The following is a 17381-nucleotide window of genomic DNA, read 5'->3' on the forward strand; positions in this document are numbered from 1 at the left end:
TCTGATTTTATTTGTCCTGTCTTGCAAAAGAAAAACTCATGCAATATAATGTGATCCTTTATTAACAACATTTTTGCCCACAGTTTGACTTGATAAGGCCCACTGTATGGGCAAAACATCAATAAAGGATCACATTATACCTCATACTCTTTCCATCATTTGATTCCATCTTGTCCTAGCTTGATGTATCCATGATCATTTGTCTGTGCTGGGGACCAACAATCTGTTTTCAATCAGACTACAGCATTTTTTTTTTTTTGGCCGACTTCCTTCCATTGCTATCAGCTATGGAAAACAGTTGTCAAGTGTTTGCGTATTGGCCACAAACAACTCGCACATGGGTATCTCGTGATTGAAGTGTAAGTTAGTCACTGAGGGACATATTATTTATAATTTATTTTTCTTATACATCTTTTGACACATTTAGATTGAATTGTCTTATCTTCTGTCTGCTACAGCAAATTTTTCCTGTCTTTTCTCCAGGTGCTTGTGAATTTATAGGTAGTACTGTATTTTCCAGCAAATAAGGTGCACAAGCATTATGAGTACAGTGGACCCCCGGTTAACGATTTTAATCCGTGCAAGAGGGCTCATCGTTATGCGAAATAATCGTTATGCGAATGAATTTTCCCCATAAGAAATAATGGAAATCAAATTAATCCGTGCAAGACGCCCAAAAGTATGAAAAAAAATTTTTTTTACCACATGAAATGTTAATTTTAATACACACAAACTGAAAAAGGCATGCACAATTAAATGACACTTACTTTTATTGAAGATCTGGTGATGATTGATGGGATGGGAGGAGGGGAGAGCATTATCTTCTTACTGTTTAGAAGGGGAATCCCCTTCCATTACGACTTGAGGTAGCAAGTCCTTTTCCGGGGTTACTTCCCTTCTTCTTTTAATGCCACTAGGACCAGCTTGAGAGTCACTGGACCTCTGTCGCACAACAAATCTGTCCATAGAGCTCTGTACCTCCCGTTCCTTTACGATTTGTCTAAAATGGGCCACAACATTGTCATTGAAATAGTCAACAGCACGGCTTGCAACAGCTGTGTCAGGGTGATTTTCATCTATAAAGGTTTGCAGTTCAACCCACTGTGCACACATTTCCTTAATCTTTGAAGTAGGCACAATGGATTCCACAACTGGCATAGGCTTCTCAGGGTTAGCCCCAAACCCTTCAAAATCTTTCTTAATTTCCATACTAATTCTCACCCTTTTTACCACAGGGTTGGCACTAGAAGCTTTCTTGGGGCCCATGGTCACTTATTTTCCAGAAACAGCACCGAAAATACTGTAATAATACGAAATATTCCGAGTGTATGCTTGGATGTTACCGCGGAGGCTGGCTGGTAAACAATGGGACGGAGCGGCACATGTGAGGCTGGCTGAGGGCACATTGGACGCGTCTCGGACGAAAATCGGTATGCGGGTTTTTAATCGGTATGCGCGGCAAAAATTTTGCGATAAAAGTAATCGTTATGCGGAAAAATCGCTATGCGATGCCATCGTTATGCGGGGGTCCACTGTATTACAACCTTATTACTATAATGAACTCTATGTCCATTTATAAAACACCACTTGCCATTAATCCAGTATTTTTCTTAGAAAAAAAGCACACCTTATATGCCAGAAAATATGGTAATTATAATACTCTTCTTATTTCCACTGAAGGTATATTTAGTGTTTCAGTCTTCAGAACTCAGATTTTATTAATCTGTATGTGGATGCAGGGGTATGCATATGTTTGTATTCATTTGTTCTCTTCCTTGTGTATGTGTTTCTATACACCCTGCTGTATGCTTGTATAGGAATCCATTTGTGTTTTATAATATATTTTCAAAGTCATTCATGTATGCTTTTTTTGTGGCTGTATGCATGTATGTTTATATTACTTCACAAGTTTGAGTGTGTTTACATTTGCAATTTTTTTGTTTTTGTTAAAACTAAGGAGGTATCTGTCTAACAGGTACAGAAGGAACCCAACTTACAAATGAGTTGCATTCCTGGTATTTCAGTTTACAAATGAATTGTTTTTGTTGAAAAGCATACTGTAGTACTGTACAAATGACGGCTGTTTCACATATTTAAACTGTGTGTCGGCATTTGTAAAACTCAATTGGTTCCTAAGTGCCCTGTTTATAAGTGTGAATCTTTGTAACTTGGGGCATTTGTAAGTTGGTGGTTTGTATATTGTTCATGTTCATAACATTGTCATATCAGAATAAAGAAAGGAGGGTGATTAATTAGGAGGAAGCATCTGGTAACCAGGTGTGTGACTGCATTAGTCAGTGCTGCAAAGTGTATGTATTGTCTTGTGATGAATTTTATGTTTATCTTACCAGAACCATGAACATTAGACAGTATTTTACATTGGCAGAGTTGACCTAATATCAGTACAGTAGTTGAAATTTTTAATACTGTGTTAAAGTAGGAGGCCAAGCAGAGAAAAATAACTTGTTTTTATGATGTTATTTGTTAATTAACAATAATTTACCAAACTGAAGTTTAAATTTAAGGTGTTTATGTATTTGATTTTTAGTGCTCTCTAAGAAACGGATCTCGTTTAGTGTTAGATATACTGTATGAGCAAATCGTAGTGTTTAAAACTGTGAACAAAGTTGTGAGTGTACTCAAAGTATGAAGTAGCTCTGCAAGTGTGGAATGTTAATGTGTAGCAAAGATATTTGGCATAAACAAGTGTACATAGTTACTGCCTCTAGAAGTCCTGCATGTGACATCTCATGTTAGACGAGAGAATGTTTTAGACGCCTTTTTTGGATGGCGTTAACTTTAGAATGGTACTTTATAGCTGTGCTCTTTGATGCACAAATGAAGAAGAAAAGTCTGGGATATATTATATAAACCCCATTAAATTACCTGCAGATATTCTCTTGCTGGTACACCTATCAACTTGTCCTGGTGTTGTATTGTATGTCTGGGTATTCAGAAACGAAAACCTGTACAAGGCAACCATTTTTTACGACCTGCTAAATCTGTTTAATATAACTAAAATGTTGTATTTACCCTGAAAGATGGTTTATTGTCAGTGTGTGTTGAGTGATGATATTCAGAACAAAAGACGTTTTTGTGACTAGTGTAATTTTTCTGTATTACTGTATATACAATAATTTTTTTGTTTTTGTCATTTGAAGAGCATATTTGGTTACATAATTGTTTTCCCTGGTTCTATGATTATTTATGTAGCTCTCTTCTTTCAAGGGGGTGTCTTGATGCTGGTGAATAATGATGATAATAATAATAGTAATAAATATTAATATGTACGTATCTGTTTTGTGATTGGAAAGGAGTAACATTCCAGAAGTTAGGATTTGTATTTATTTGTTGTCATTCTGTCTACAGCAGAAAATCAAGTGAAGGAAAATAAGTACTCTGGCATCATGCTTTTAACAGTTTTCATAAGCATGTACAGTGGATTGGAGGTTATCATGGTTTAGCACTTAGTTTTGATTATAAATAATAATAATGGAGGTTATTAGCATACAGATTTACATTTTATATTGTGCTCAAAAATTCAGATTTTTTGTATTAACATTTAACTAGTGGTTGTCAAATTCTCTGAAATCTGAATATTAGTAAATGTTATGTGTAAACCTCTTAGAACATTTTGTATTATGGCACAGAGTACAGTAGCAAAAAATAATGAGAAAATAGCACACACAAATGTGAAATGCCCACAATGTACTATATGTAATGTATGTAGAAAGTAAGGCTTTTGCAGGAGTGTATCAATTTTGTGGGAGTTGCCTTCATACATCAAAATTTTTTACTTAAACTTTATATATATATATATATATATCTATATATATATATATATAGAATATCCTTGAAATTTTGCAAATTAAAAATACTGTTCTGCTAATCATTTTTTTAAAGATATCCCTTATTAATGTATATAAATGCTCATGGTCAGATAAAATCAATAATAAAATTATGTAGACATAACTCAAATTGTCAGGAGTTTGAAGATACAGCACAAATGCTCTTGTTGTTTGTAAGTTGAATTCCCTAGTCACATTGAATTATTCAGTAATAACACTTATATTCATGAATGTTTTCACAAAAAGTTCTTATTCTTATAGAAGCTAGTGTAAAATTCATTGTGTTTAATTTTTATTTTAATTTGATATTACTGTTGAAGCAAAATATTTTTTTTTTTTTGTTGAGTATGTATTTGTAAACTCGTTAATTATTTTTAACCCTTAACTTTTAATTTGCATTACTTGGATTACACACATGTTTGTATTGAGCATTAATTTTAATTACAAGCATTCCATTTCAGATCCATAGTGACACTGTATCTAACTCATGACAGGTTATTTGATATTGACTCAAGTACAGTATATTCTCAGCCTAACACCATTAGCAGAAGGCCTACAGTATAGGTCTTTGTAAATTGGTTTATCCTTTCTTCCATGTAAGCAGTATCTTTACTCTCTCTTTATGGTTTTAAATACACATTGCTCAAAACTTAACCAAAAATATGTACGTATAATCAATGACTGCATTGTTGATTACCCATGTAAGAAAACATTAGATTGTTCCAGATGATGCATGAAATATTTTGTGGTGGTGGGTAGTTGTCATTACAGTGCTCCGTATTCTAGTCATCTTTTACAATTGCCATATTCTGCTGGTATTTTCCAAGAATGTCTAATGCAGTATATAGTACTTAAATTTTATTAGTACATGTACTGTAGTACATATAACATGTAACTTGGGGATATTGAAGAATAGACAGTTATGTATGACATCTGTTGTAAGTTGATATAAAGTAATATCTTGGCAGGCTAAATTGTTTTTGCTTTGTGAAAATTATGGACCCTGGCATTAGTTTGAATTTATTATATTGTAGTATACAAATATTAAACATGAACAGATAATCATGAATGTGATTCAGAGAGTCTTTATCTTAATACAGTCATTGTTTTTAATGCCTAGTATCATTTCCCTTGAAGTTTAGTAACTCAAAAGATGACAAAAAAAAAAATGCAGTACTCGTCATGGCTCTACAAGTTCAGCACATTTTTGTGAATACTATAACTTTATTAATAATAAGTCATGAGTTTTTTAGAGAAATATATCTTTGGAAACAGCACCTGTAAATGTGCATGTGAGAAAATATGGTAGAATTAAGAGACTGCCCATAAAAAAAAATGTTTGGTGGGGTTCTCGGCTAACAAGTGAAAGGACCTCTGGTCTTGCTTCACTGACAACAGTTTGCTTCATCAATTTTTACTCCCTCACTACCTATGATTTTCCCCTTAAGGGAAGTTCCTTGATGCTGGTGAGGGGCTCTTGATCTAGAGAATTGGATCTGTGCTCCAGTTCCCTGAATTGAGCCTGAATACCTTCCAACCTCACCCCCACAGGCACTCGATAATCCCAATGGGCTTAGTGCTCTCCCATGATTATAATAATAATAATGATAATCCCTATGATTTTAACTGATGTGCTCTCAACACCCACCATCTACAATCAGTTGCCTTTGTGATAGTGACCCTTACAGTATATTATTATATTTAGATGGAAGCGCTTAACCCACAGGGGTGATGCAGCACCTGAGGGGAATGGCAGGCAATTAAATTTTATTCAAGGAAAAGGAGGACAGGTCCAATTCCTTGGATTAAGAGCCCTTGAAGGGTGTCTCACCATCAAGTCTACTACATCAACCTTGAAGGGTGTCTACTACATCAAGGCACCCTTGAAGGGTGTCTACTACATCATCAAGGCACCCTTGAAGGGTGTCTACTACATCATCAAGGCACCCTTGAACTACTCAATCATCAAGGCACCCTTGAAGGGTGTCTACTACATCATCAAGGCACCCTTGAAGGGTGTCTACTACATCATCAAGGCACCCTTGAAGGGTGTCTACTACATCATCAAGGCACCCTTGAAGGGTGTCTACTACATCATCAAGGCACCCTTGAAGGGTGTCTACTAAATCATCAAGGCACCCTTGAAGGGTGTCTACTACATCATCAAGGCACCCTTGAAGGGTGTCTACTACATCATCAAGGCACCCTTGAAGGGTGTCTACTACATCATCAAGGCACCCTTGAAGGGTGTCTACTCAAAAATACCAACATTTTTTAACTAAGACGTATAACATTGGAAATTTGTTTGGTATGATCCTTGTGGGCTCAGTTCTTAGTTCTTTTTATAATAATTAGAAATTTGAATACTACTAATAATATACATGTATACATTTCATTCACTAAACCCATGTGGGTCATAGTGCTGGAAGAATGAGAGTTACTTTAAGGTCTATATGAGAGGAAAAAGCGGGAGATGTTAGAAGACACTAGTACTCACCTAGTTGTGGTTGCAGGGGTCGAGTCACAGCTCCTGGCTCCACTTCTTGATTGGCTGCTACTAGGTCGCTCCCGCTCCATGAGTTTTATCATACCTCTTCTTAAAGCTATGTATGGATCCTGCCTCCACTACATCACTTCCCAGACTATTCCACTTCCTGATAATTCTGTGACTGAAGAAATACTTCCTAATGTCCCTGTGATTCATCTGAGTCCAGAATGCTGTTCTTAGGTTTGCTAGGCACCCGTATGCTGCAGCAGTTATTTGGATGATGTGTGCCTCAGATGTACCCGGTGTTATACTCACCCCAAGATCCTTTTCCTTGAGTGAGGTTTGTAGTCTCTGGCCCCCTAGACTGTACTCCATCTGTGGTCTTCTTTGCCCTTCCCCAATCTTCATGACTTTGCACTTGGTGGGGTTGAACTCCAGGAGCCAGTTGCTGGACCAGGCCTGCAGCCTGTCTAGATTCCTTGGTAGTTCTGCCTGGTCCTCCTCCAATTGAATTATTCTCGTCAACTTCACATCATCTGCAGACAGGGATACTCCGGAGTCTATTCCTTCCGTCATGTCGTTCACAAATACCAGAAACAGTACCGGTCCTAGGACTGACCCTTGTAAAATCCCGCTCGTCACAGGTGCCCACTCTGGCACCTCGCCACGTACCATGACTCGCTGTTGTCTTCCTGACAGGTATTCCCTGATCCATTGTAGTCCCTTCCCTGTTATCCCTGCCTGGTCCTCCAGGTTTTGCACTAATCTCTTGTGTGGAACTGTGTCAAACGCCTTCTTGCAGTCCAAGAAAATGCAATCTACCCTCCTCCCGTCTGTCTCTCTCTCTTGGCTTACTGCTGTCACCCTGTCATAGAACTCCAGTAGGTTTGTGACACAGGATTTCCTGTCCCTTAAACAGTGGTGACTGTTGTTGATAAGCTCATTCCTTTCTAGGTGTTCCACCACTCTTCTAATAATCTCCATGACCTTACATACTATACATGTCAGTGACACTGGTCTGCAGTTTAATGCTTCATGTCTCTCTCCTTTTTTAAAAATTTGGACTACATATGCTATCTTCCATACCTCAGGTAGCCACCCTGTTTCAATAGACATGTTGAAGATTGATAAATTAGACACATGTGCAACTCTTGGGTATCTTTATTGAGGAAACGTTTCGCCACACAGTGGCTTCATCAGTCCATACGTAGGAGAAACTTGAAGAACAGGAGGAGAATGAGGTAATCAGTCCCTCAACCTTGAGTCGATGTGTTCAGTCCATCAATCTTGAATCTAGATTCTATTCAAGATTGATGGACTGAACACATCGACTCAAGGTTGAGGGACTGATTATCTCATTCTCCTCCTGTTCTTCAAGTTTCTCCTACGTATGGACTGATGAAGCCACTGTGTGGCGAAACGTTTCCTCAATAAAGATACCCAAGAGTTGCACATGTGTCTAATTTATCATCATGTCGGTTCTCTGAACCATTCATCTACAAAAATGTTGAAGATTGTTGTTGGTGGTACACATAGCGCCTCTGCTCCCTCTCAGGACCCATGAGAGATGTGATCCGGCCCCATCGCCTTTGAGGTATCTAGCTCGCTTAGCAGCCTCTTCACTTCTTCCTCAGTTGTATGTATTGTGTCCAACACTTGATTGTGTACCCCACCTCTCCGTCTTTCTCGAGTCCCTTCTGTCTCCTCTGAACACTTCTTTGAATCTCATGTTGAGCTCCTCACATACTTTGCAGTCGTTTCTTGTGATCTCCCCTCCTTCCTTCCTCAGCCTGATTACCTGCCCTTGAAGGTTGCTGTCCTCCTGATGTGGCTGTATAACAGCTTCGGGTCAGATTTGGCTTTCGCTGTTATGGCATTCCCGTACTGCCTTTGGGCCTCCCTTCTTAACTGTGCATATTCATTTTAGTGATGCTGTGGGTGTGTCGGACTTATCCTACCCTTCCTTGGTGATGCTGTGGATATGTTGGACTTTTCCTACTCTTCCTTAGTGATGCTGTGGATATGTTGGACTTATCCTATCCTTCCTTGGTGACGCTGTGGATATGTTGTACTTATTCTACCTTTCCATTGATTAAACCAGATTGGCTCCCCTTTCCCAGGCACTACATGATCCCTATAGTGCAGCAATTCCCCCTGATTAAAACAAAAAAAAACTGCGGCTGCACCAATCAAGACTTTCTGTGGCCTGTGAAAGTTGAACTAGACACTGTCACAGAAACCATTACAACTGGGTTAGACTCTTGCAACTCTGGTTATACCTACTTAGCCCCCTTTCTACCTACCTGTGTGAATCAACTTATCTGCCTATTTAGTTAGTGAAGGGGCTATTTATCCGAGGAATTGGAATGGTCTTCCACTTGTGTCATGCCCAATTGCCTCTCATTCCTCAGGTGCTGTATGACCCCCAAGGGTCATACAACACCTGAATAATAATAATAATGTACCTACTTAACTACCTTTCTTACTCATCAATTTATTTAGTTACACACGTACCTCCCTTCAAGGGAGGTGCCTGGATGCTGCTGAACAGCTCTAGATCCAAGGAATTGGAGCTACTCATGTGCTCCTTAGATCAAACTTGACTAGTACCTCCAGTCTCCCAAATGCTGTATGACCCATACGGAATTAGCATTATCCCATGAATATATATAAGTATGTGTTGTTAGTATGGCACTGCTTGAGAGTGCTTCGCTAATACGGCACTTTGCAATTATATTCACGTTTATTATTTTTGACACTTGCTTTGCTCTTAAGATGGCTTTTATCAATTTAATTTGTTTTTATTTATTATTTTTAGTCTTGCATCAGTTTTTACGCCTAGTGCATTTAATAAATGATAGTGTAAACATGATTTTAGGCTATTATATACTGCACCCAGGTACATACTTACTGCTAGGTGACTCACGAAATCGTAATGACACGATTGCAAACAAACCATACCACGGGTGGGGTTTGAACTCGCGGTCAGAGAGTCTCAAAACTGCTAGGTGAACAGGGGCAAGAGTTAGAGAGAGAGAGAGAGAGAGAGAGAGAGAGAGAGAGTAGGAAAGACTAAAAGAATACATCATTAGGGACATTCATGTGGTGGCTCAGGATATGCAGTACAAATGAATATCAAATCCGTCTTTATGACTCACGAAATCGTAATGACACGATTGCAAACAAACTGGGACGGAAAGAAGCCATGGAGAGGAGGGAAAGAGAAGGTCGTGAAGAAGAGGGAGAAAAGAGATGGTGAAGAGGAAGAGAGGTTGTGAAGAGGAGGAAGAGAAGTGGTAAAGAGGAGGAAGAAAGATGGAGGTACCACACTTGAGGGGGGTCATTGCTTCAATTAGGTCACATGACTGCGTGCAGACGAAGGATCGAGCATCTAATCTACCATAGGCCTAATGACCCAAACCAGGCTACATGATTATTATAACCACCAGGAAGCGCTAAACCCAGAGAGCTCTTACAGCGTCTGGGAAACGGGAGATCATTAGGATTTATCCAAGGGAAGGGAGAGCGTTTCCAGTTCTTTGGATCAAGAGCCCATTTCCTACATCAAGGTGCCCTCTCCCTTCCCCATGAAGGACCAAGATATACGTACTATGCACCAGAGAGAAACAATAACACCTATGACTCAGGATATACGTACTATGCACCAAAGAGGAACAAACACAACAACTATGGCCCAGGATATGCGCACTGTAAATGCACTTATTAAGAGTGAAAAAACCTAGTTGTCTTAATTACACAATGGGCGTAACTGCTGGTGAGTCATGTGTGAGTGGGTCGAGCAGTGGGTGGCTGGGTTGATCAGTGGGGGGATGGGTCGATCAGTGGGTGGATGGGTCTTTCAGTGGGGGGTTGGGTCGAGCAGTAGGTGGGTGGGGCGATCGGTGAGGGAGTTGGCAATTTGATAAGGGAATGTGTGTGAGAGAGAGAGAAACACGTTATGACACGTACCAGAAGACTACTAATAGTTGATATCGAAGCTGTCAGCATAAAAGAACTATCAGTTATCAGTTCCATAGAGGACTGTCAGTTATTAGTTCCATAGAGGACTGGCTACTATCTCCACCCAACATAAACCGCAAGTAAGTTCTTTAAGCACAGATATCCAGATGTTATACATGTGTCTTACTCCTCAACTTGTCAGTATTATATACCATTTTTAACATATGTAGCACTATGTTGAATGCCTTCTGAAAGCAGAAGTACAATACATCAGCCGTGACTCTGTCTTACCTTTTGTAAGTATAGTTTAAGAACTCCAGTAAATTTGCTGCCTAGTATCTTTTACTGCACAAATCGTGTTGATTATTGGTTAACAAGTTGGCGTCTCCCATTAAATTTAGGATCAAATTTAACAGATTTCCTACAGCTATTTTTTAATATTGGGCAAATATTATCTAGTTTTCAGTCGGAGAGAACAGTGTTCTGCAGATGATTTCTTAAATACGATCATTATGAACAGGAGCGAGAGAGAGAGAGAGAGAGAGAGAGAGAGAGAGAGAGAGAGAGAGAGAGAGAGAGAGAGAGAGAGAGAGAGAGAGAGAGAGAGAGAGAATAGGGGAGGGGGAGCGAGAACAGCAGAATGAAGAAGGGGAAGGGGAGGAGAGAGGAGAGGGAGGGGGTTTGACACTGGTTTGGGGGAGGGGAGTTTGGCTGGCAGATTATGTACCTATTTGTAGCTACAGGAGCAGGAGCCATGCTTAGGTGTGTCCCGTCCTGAGTGCAGGGCCATGTTAGTGAAACCTTGTCTTGAGTGCAGGGCCATGTTAGTGAAACTTTGTCTTGAGTGCAGGGCCATGTTAGTGAAACCTTGTCTTGAGTGCAGGGCCATGTTAGTGAAACTTTGTCTTGAGTGCAGGGCCATGTTAGTGAAACCTTGTCTTGAGTGCAGGGCCATGTTAGTGAAACTTTGTCTTGAGTGCAGGGCCATGTTAGTGAAACTTTGTCTTGAGTGCAGGGCCATGTTAGTGAAACCTTGTCTTGAGTGCAAGGCCATGCTAGTGAAACTTTGTCTTGAGTGCAGGGCCATGTTAGTGAAACCTTGTCTTGAGTGCAAGGCCATGCTAGTGAAACCTTGAGTGCAGGGTCATGCTAGTGAAACCTTGTCTTGAGTGTAGGGCCATGCTAGTGAAACCTTGTCTTGAGTGCAGGGCCATGTTAGTGAAACCTTGTCTTGAGTGTAGGGCCATGCTAGTGAAACCTTGTCTTGAGTGCAGGGCCATGTTAGTGAAACCTTGTCTTGAGTGCAGGGCCATGTTAGTGAAACCTTGTCTTGAGTGCAGGGCCATGCTAATGAAACCTTGTCTTGAGTGCAGGGCCATGTTAGTGAAACCTTGTCTTGAGTGCAGGGCCATGCTAATGAAACCTTGAGTGCAGGGCCATGCTAGTGAAACCTTATCTTGAGTGCAGGGCCATGCTAGTGAAACCTTGTCTTGAGTGCAGGGCCATGTTAGTGAAACCTTGTCTTGAGTGCAGGGCCATGTTAGTGAAACCTTGTCTTGAGTGTAGGGCCATGCTAGTGAAACCTTGTCTTGAGTGCAGGGCCATGCTAGTGAAACCTTGTCTTGAGTGAAGGGCCACGTTAGTGAAACCTTGTCTTGAGTGTAGGGCGATGCTAGTTAAACCTTGTCTTGAGTGCAGGGCCATGCTAGTGAAACCTTGTCTTGAGTGCAGGGCCATGCTAGTGAAACTTTGTCTTGAGTGCAGGGCCATGCTAGTGAAACCTTGTCTTGAGTGTAGGGCCATGCTAGTGAAACCTTGTCTTGAGTGCAGGGCCATGATAGTGAAACCTTGTCTTGAGTGCAGGGCCATGCTAGTGAAACCTTGTCTTGAGTGCAAGGCCATGCTAGTGAAACCTTGTCTTGAGTGCAAGGCCATGCTAGTGAAACCTTGTCTTGAGTGCTTGTAGCTACAGGAGAACTTATTGTGTTAGTGTGTGTGTGTGTGTGTTTGTGTGTGTGTTTGTGTGTGTGTGTATGTGTGTGTGTGTGTATGTGTATGTGTGTGCGTGTGTGGGTGTGTGTGTGCGTGTGTGTGTGTGTGTGTGTGTGTGTGGGTGTGTGTGTGGGTGTGTGTGTACTCACCTATTTGCACTCACCTAGTTGTGGTTGCAGGGGTCCGGTCTTAGTTCCTGGCCCCGCCTCTTCACTGGTTGCTACTGGGTCTTCTCTCTCCCTGCTCCATGAGCTTTATCAAACCTCGTCTTAAAATTATGTATGGAATAGCCTAGAAAGTGACTACGTCACTTTCTAGGCTATTCCATTGCCTGACAACTCTATGACAAGAAATACTTCCTGACATCCCTTTGACTCATCTGGGTCTTCAACTTCCAATTGTGACCCCTTGTTTCTGTGTCCCCTCCCTGGAACATCCTGTCTTTGTCCACCTTGTCTATTCCGCGCAGTATTTTATATGTCGTTATCATGTCTTCCCTGACCCTCCTGTCCTCCAGTGTCGTCAGGCCGATTTCCCTTAACCTTTCTTCATAGGACATTACCCTTAGCTCTGGAACTAGCCTTGTCGCAATCCTTTGCACTTTCTCTAATTTCTTGACGTGCTTGATCAAGTGCGGGTTCCAAACAGGTGCTGCATACTCCAGTGTGGGCCTGACGTACACAGTGTACAGTCAGGTTCTCAGGTTTGCCAGGCGCCCATATGCTGCAGCAGTTATCTGGTTGATGTGTGCTTCCGGAGACATGCTCGGTGTTCTCACCCCAAGATCTTTCTCCTTGTGCGAAGTTTGCAGTCTTAGGCCACCTAGCCTATACTCCGTCTGCGGTTTTCTGTGCCCTTCCCCGATCTTCATGACTTTGCATTTGGCGGGGTTAAATTAGAGAAGCCAGTTGCTGAACCAGGTGTTCAGCCTGTCCAGGTCTCTTTGAACTCCTGCCTGATCCTCATCTGATTTAATTCTCCTCATTAACTTCACATCATCTGCGAACATGGACACTTCTGAGTCTAACCCTTCCATCATGTCATTCACATATACCAGAAATAGCACTGGTCCTAGGACCAGTGTTAGTTACCATTTTGTCCTAGGCACATGTCGATTAGACACTTGGCCTGTTGTATATGAGTACGTGTGTGTGTGTGTGTGTATGTGTGTGTGTGTGTGTGTGTGTGTGTGTGTGTGTGTGTGTGTGTGTGTGTGTAGGTGTGTGTGTGTGTAGGTGTGTGTGTGCCCCCACTTCTAAGTATTCATACTGCTAATAAATACCGGTAGATACCAGTAATTCTAAGCTTACCAATACTTGTAACACTTATCGATTCTACTTCTAAAATTCAGAAAGTAGCTAGGCTGTAAAATTTAGCTTGTCTCAGCTTAAGTGTGTGACGTTATCCCTCATTACCGCTTTACTCCTTGCACTCTCCTCTATGCTATTTCTACTCTAATTCTGGTAATGGCTTGCAGGAGTGAGTGACCAGTATCTAACAGTGATGCAGTGATGTGTGTGTGTGTGTGTGTGTGTGTGTGTGTGTGTGTGAACGTACTCACCTAATTGTAGTTGTGTGTGTGTGTGTGTGTACTCACCTAGTTGTACTCACCTACTTGTGGTTGCGGGGGTCGATTCAGCATACAGCATACATAAGGGGGATTACCAATAGACCCCTGGCTGTCTTCAAGAAGGCACTGAACAGGCACCTAAAGTCAGTACCTGACCAACCGGGCTGTGGTTCGTACGTCAGCTTGCGTGCGGCCAGCAGTAACAGCCTGGTTGATCAGACCCTGATCCACCATGAGGCCTGGTCTTAGACCGGGCCGCGGGGGCGTTGACCCCTGAAACCCTCTCCAGGTAAACAGCTCCTGGCCCCGCCTCTTCAGCTGGACGCTACTCAGTCACTCTTTCCGCTACGTGAGCTTTATCATACTTCTTCTTAAAGCTATGTATGGATCCTGCCTCCACTACATCACTACCCAGGCTATTGCACTTCCTGACAACTCTGTGACTGAAGAAGTACTTCCTAACATCCCCTGGTTCATCTGTGTCTTCAACTTCCAACTGTGGCCCATTGTTGCTGTGTCCCATCTCTGGAACGTCCTGTCTCTGTCCAACTTGTCTATACCTCTCAGTATTTTATATGTCGTTATCATATCTCCCCTATCTCTCCTGTCTTCCAGTGTCGTCAGGTCGGTTTCCCTTAACCTCTCCTCGTAGGACATACCACTAAGCTCCGGGACTAGTCTTGTTGCAAACCTTTGCACTTTCTCTAGTTTTCTTACATGCTTGGCTAGGTGAGGGTTCAAAACTGGCGCTGCATATTCCAATATGGGCCTAACGTACACACTGTACAGGGTCCTGAATGAGTCCTACTATTTAGATGTCGGAATGCTGTTCTTAGGTTTGCCAGGCGCCCGTATGCTGCAGCAGTTATTTGGTTGACGTGCGCCTCAGGAGATGTTCCCGGTGTTATACTCACACCAAGATCCTTTTCCTTGAGTGAGGTTTGTAGGCTCTGTCCCCCTAGACTGTACTCCGTCTGTGGTCTTCTTTACCCTTCCCCAATCTTCATGACTTTGCACTTGGTGTGTGTGTGTGTGTGTGTGTGTGTGTGTGTGTGTGTGTGTGTGTGTGTGTGTGTGTGTGTGTGTGTGTGTGTGTGTGTGTGGAGGGGTGTGGGAGCAGTGTGGTGTGAGCGTCTGCAGTGAGAGCAGGGAGGGCCACACTCTCCCTCGCACAAACACACACACACGCGTAGACCTGGCACTGGTGGTCACTGCAGCCGGATAAACCACATAAAACAACTCTCTTTTTCACACACACAAAACACACACACACACACACACACACACACACACACACACACACACACACACACACACACACACACACACACACACACACACACACATACACCCAGGAAAATTAACAAACGTATACAGAGACAAAAATACAAACACGCACACAAAGATATGCACAAACCAAGAAACGCACACTAACATACACACATCTACATACAAATACACACACACACACACACGCTCGCAGAAACACACACCGTTACACACATGTACGAACACGCACAATAACACACACCAGTACACTTACATCACAACACACACACACACACACACACACACACACACACACACACACACACACACACACACACACACACACACACACACACAAGCGTGTGTTACTCTCAGTGATTACCTCAAGTTTGCAAAATCGTCAGAAACAAGCAAGTCTGGTATCCAAACACTGTTGTGCTCATCGTCAGGTAAGTCATTAGTCCACAAACAGAAAAATACACTATATATTTAAGTTACACGATATATGAGAATTAAATAGAGAACATATGCTAAATCTGTTTTAAAAGAAACCGATATTTTTCAGTCAAATCGTTCTGCCACTCTCTTGAATGATTCTTCCATACAAGTATCAGTGAGAAGACAGAGTTAGATTTCTTGTAGAATGTTTTGTGGACTGGTGGGTTATGGGAATCAGTTGTCATGTTGTAAGGTTTGTGTTGCATATTTGATGGTAAATAACGTCTGAGACCATAGTCTTGCCCAGATGTGCTCTCTCAACTTTGTGAGCCAAATCGTCAATGTACTCTGGATGAAGTCTTCTCGAGTTCTTAGTGTAATAATAACGAAAAATTAGAGGAAGAAAAAATAAAATAAAGTCTGACAACCATTTAAGACTCTCTCTTCGTGGATACTTAATTAAGAAATGGAGAGCACTTTGTGTTGAATGTTCGAGTGGAAATTATTCTTTATAGAGAATAAACTTTGATTGATTGATTGATGGTCTTAAATCAAAGCCATCATAGCCTCTCTGTTTTTTCCCTTGATAATACTACAGGCTGAAAATGAAACCTGAAAATGAAGAATACAGCTCATTGAAAGTGATTCAGTTGTTATTTTCTAAGTCACGATTGATAGTATTTCCGTTTCAACAACCATAAATGGATATTATACAGAAGATATTCTCCTGCAGATGTGTGGATGTTATTCTTCTCTGCTTCACTTGCTTGTTGATTCCATCACTTCACTTTTCTGGAAGCACCATTGTTTTTTGACCGCTCGCCCAAACAAGCCTAAGATGCCTCGACGGTGACTGAACTTAAACTGGCGGATTATCAGGTCTATTATATATTACAAGTTCGAATATGTTTATTAATGATTCATCAATATTTAATTTTACCTTTATGGTTTCTCCAAGCGTCCTTTTATTGGTTATGTTGTATAATTTAAGCTGGATATCTTCCGTCAGGGACGGATCTACTATGAAAGTAATGAAGCTTAAGCTTCAGGGTCCCTAAAACCGGAGGGGCCCCAGAAGCCACTTTAGTCCACATTGCTTTGGGGTTGCTGCATGAGAAGGGGTTTCGAAGGGGCCCCATAACACTTCAAGCGTCAGGGCCCTAAAAATGTAGGTCCACCACTGTTTAACAGGCAGCCACTAACTAAAAATGATGACCACAGAGAGATGGTTGTATAGAAAAATTGCAGTTGCTTATGTCATAAATATCATTGTATAAGACAGAGCAATTTACATTTTAGAAAGACTTATTGAAGGAACAATTTTGAAACAAGACAGTGACGTGACCAGTTGGTCTCAGACTTCACTCATCTTAATTAACCTGACTTCGTGGCAGGACATCTCACATACACCTGAGATGACACCTTTCATACACCTGAGATGACACATCACATATACATGATATGATACCTCTCATACACTTGCCATCCTGCCCACCTACCTGCTTGCCCACCTACCTGCTTGCCCACCTACCTGCTTGCCCACCTGCATGCTTGCCCACCTGCCTGCTTGCCCACCTGCCTGCTTGCCAACCTGCCTGCTTGCCCACCTATCTGCTTGCTCACCTGCCTGCTTGCACACCTGCCTGCTTGCACACCTGCCTGCTTGCCCACCTGCCTGCTTGCCCACCTGCCTGCTTGCCCACCTGCCTGCTTGACACCTACCTGCTTGCCCACCTGCCTGCTTGCCCACCTGACTGCTTGCCCACCTGCCTGCTTGCCCACCTACCTGCTTGCCCACCTGCCTGCTTGCCCACCT

General features: G+C 41.8%; 1 protein-coding gene across 3 annotated transcripts in view; it reads left to right on the forward strand.

Moving 5' to 3' along the window:
- Positions 1–10412: 10412 nt before the first annotated feature.
- Positions 10413–17381, forward strand: part of LOC128701585 (aminopeptidase N) — a 76215-nt gene continuing 69246 nt past the window's right edge. For 2 of the 3 annotated variants that reach the window (XM_070101629.1, XM_070101631.1), the window contains exon 1: positions 14983–15576. The gene's annotated coding sequence lies outside the window, so the exon portion shown is untranslated. Of the gene's footprint in view, positions 10437–14982; positions 15577–17381 lie in introns of those variants that run through there. The other variant, XM_070101630.1, reaches the window with a different exon arrangement.

The sequence above is a fragment of the Cherax quadricarinatus genome, chromosome 78 (assembly GCF_038502225.1).
Source record: "Cherax quadricarinatus isolate ZL_2023a chromosome 78, ASM3850222v1, whole genome shotgun sequence".
NCBI lineage: Eukaryota > Metazoa > Arthropoda > Malacostraca > Decapoda > Parastacidae > Cherax > Cherax quadricarinatus.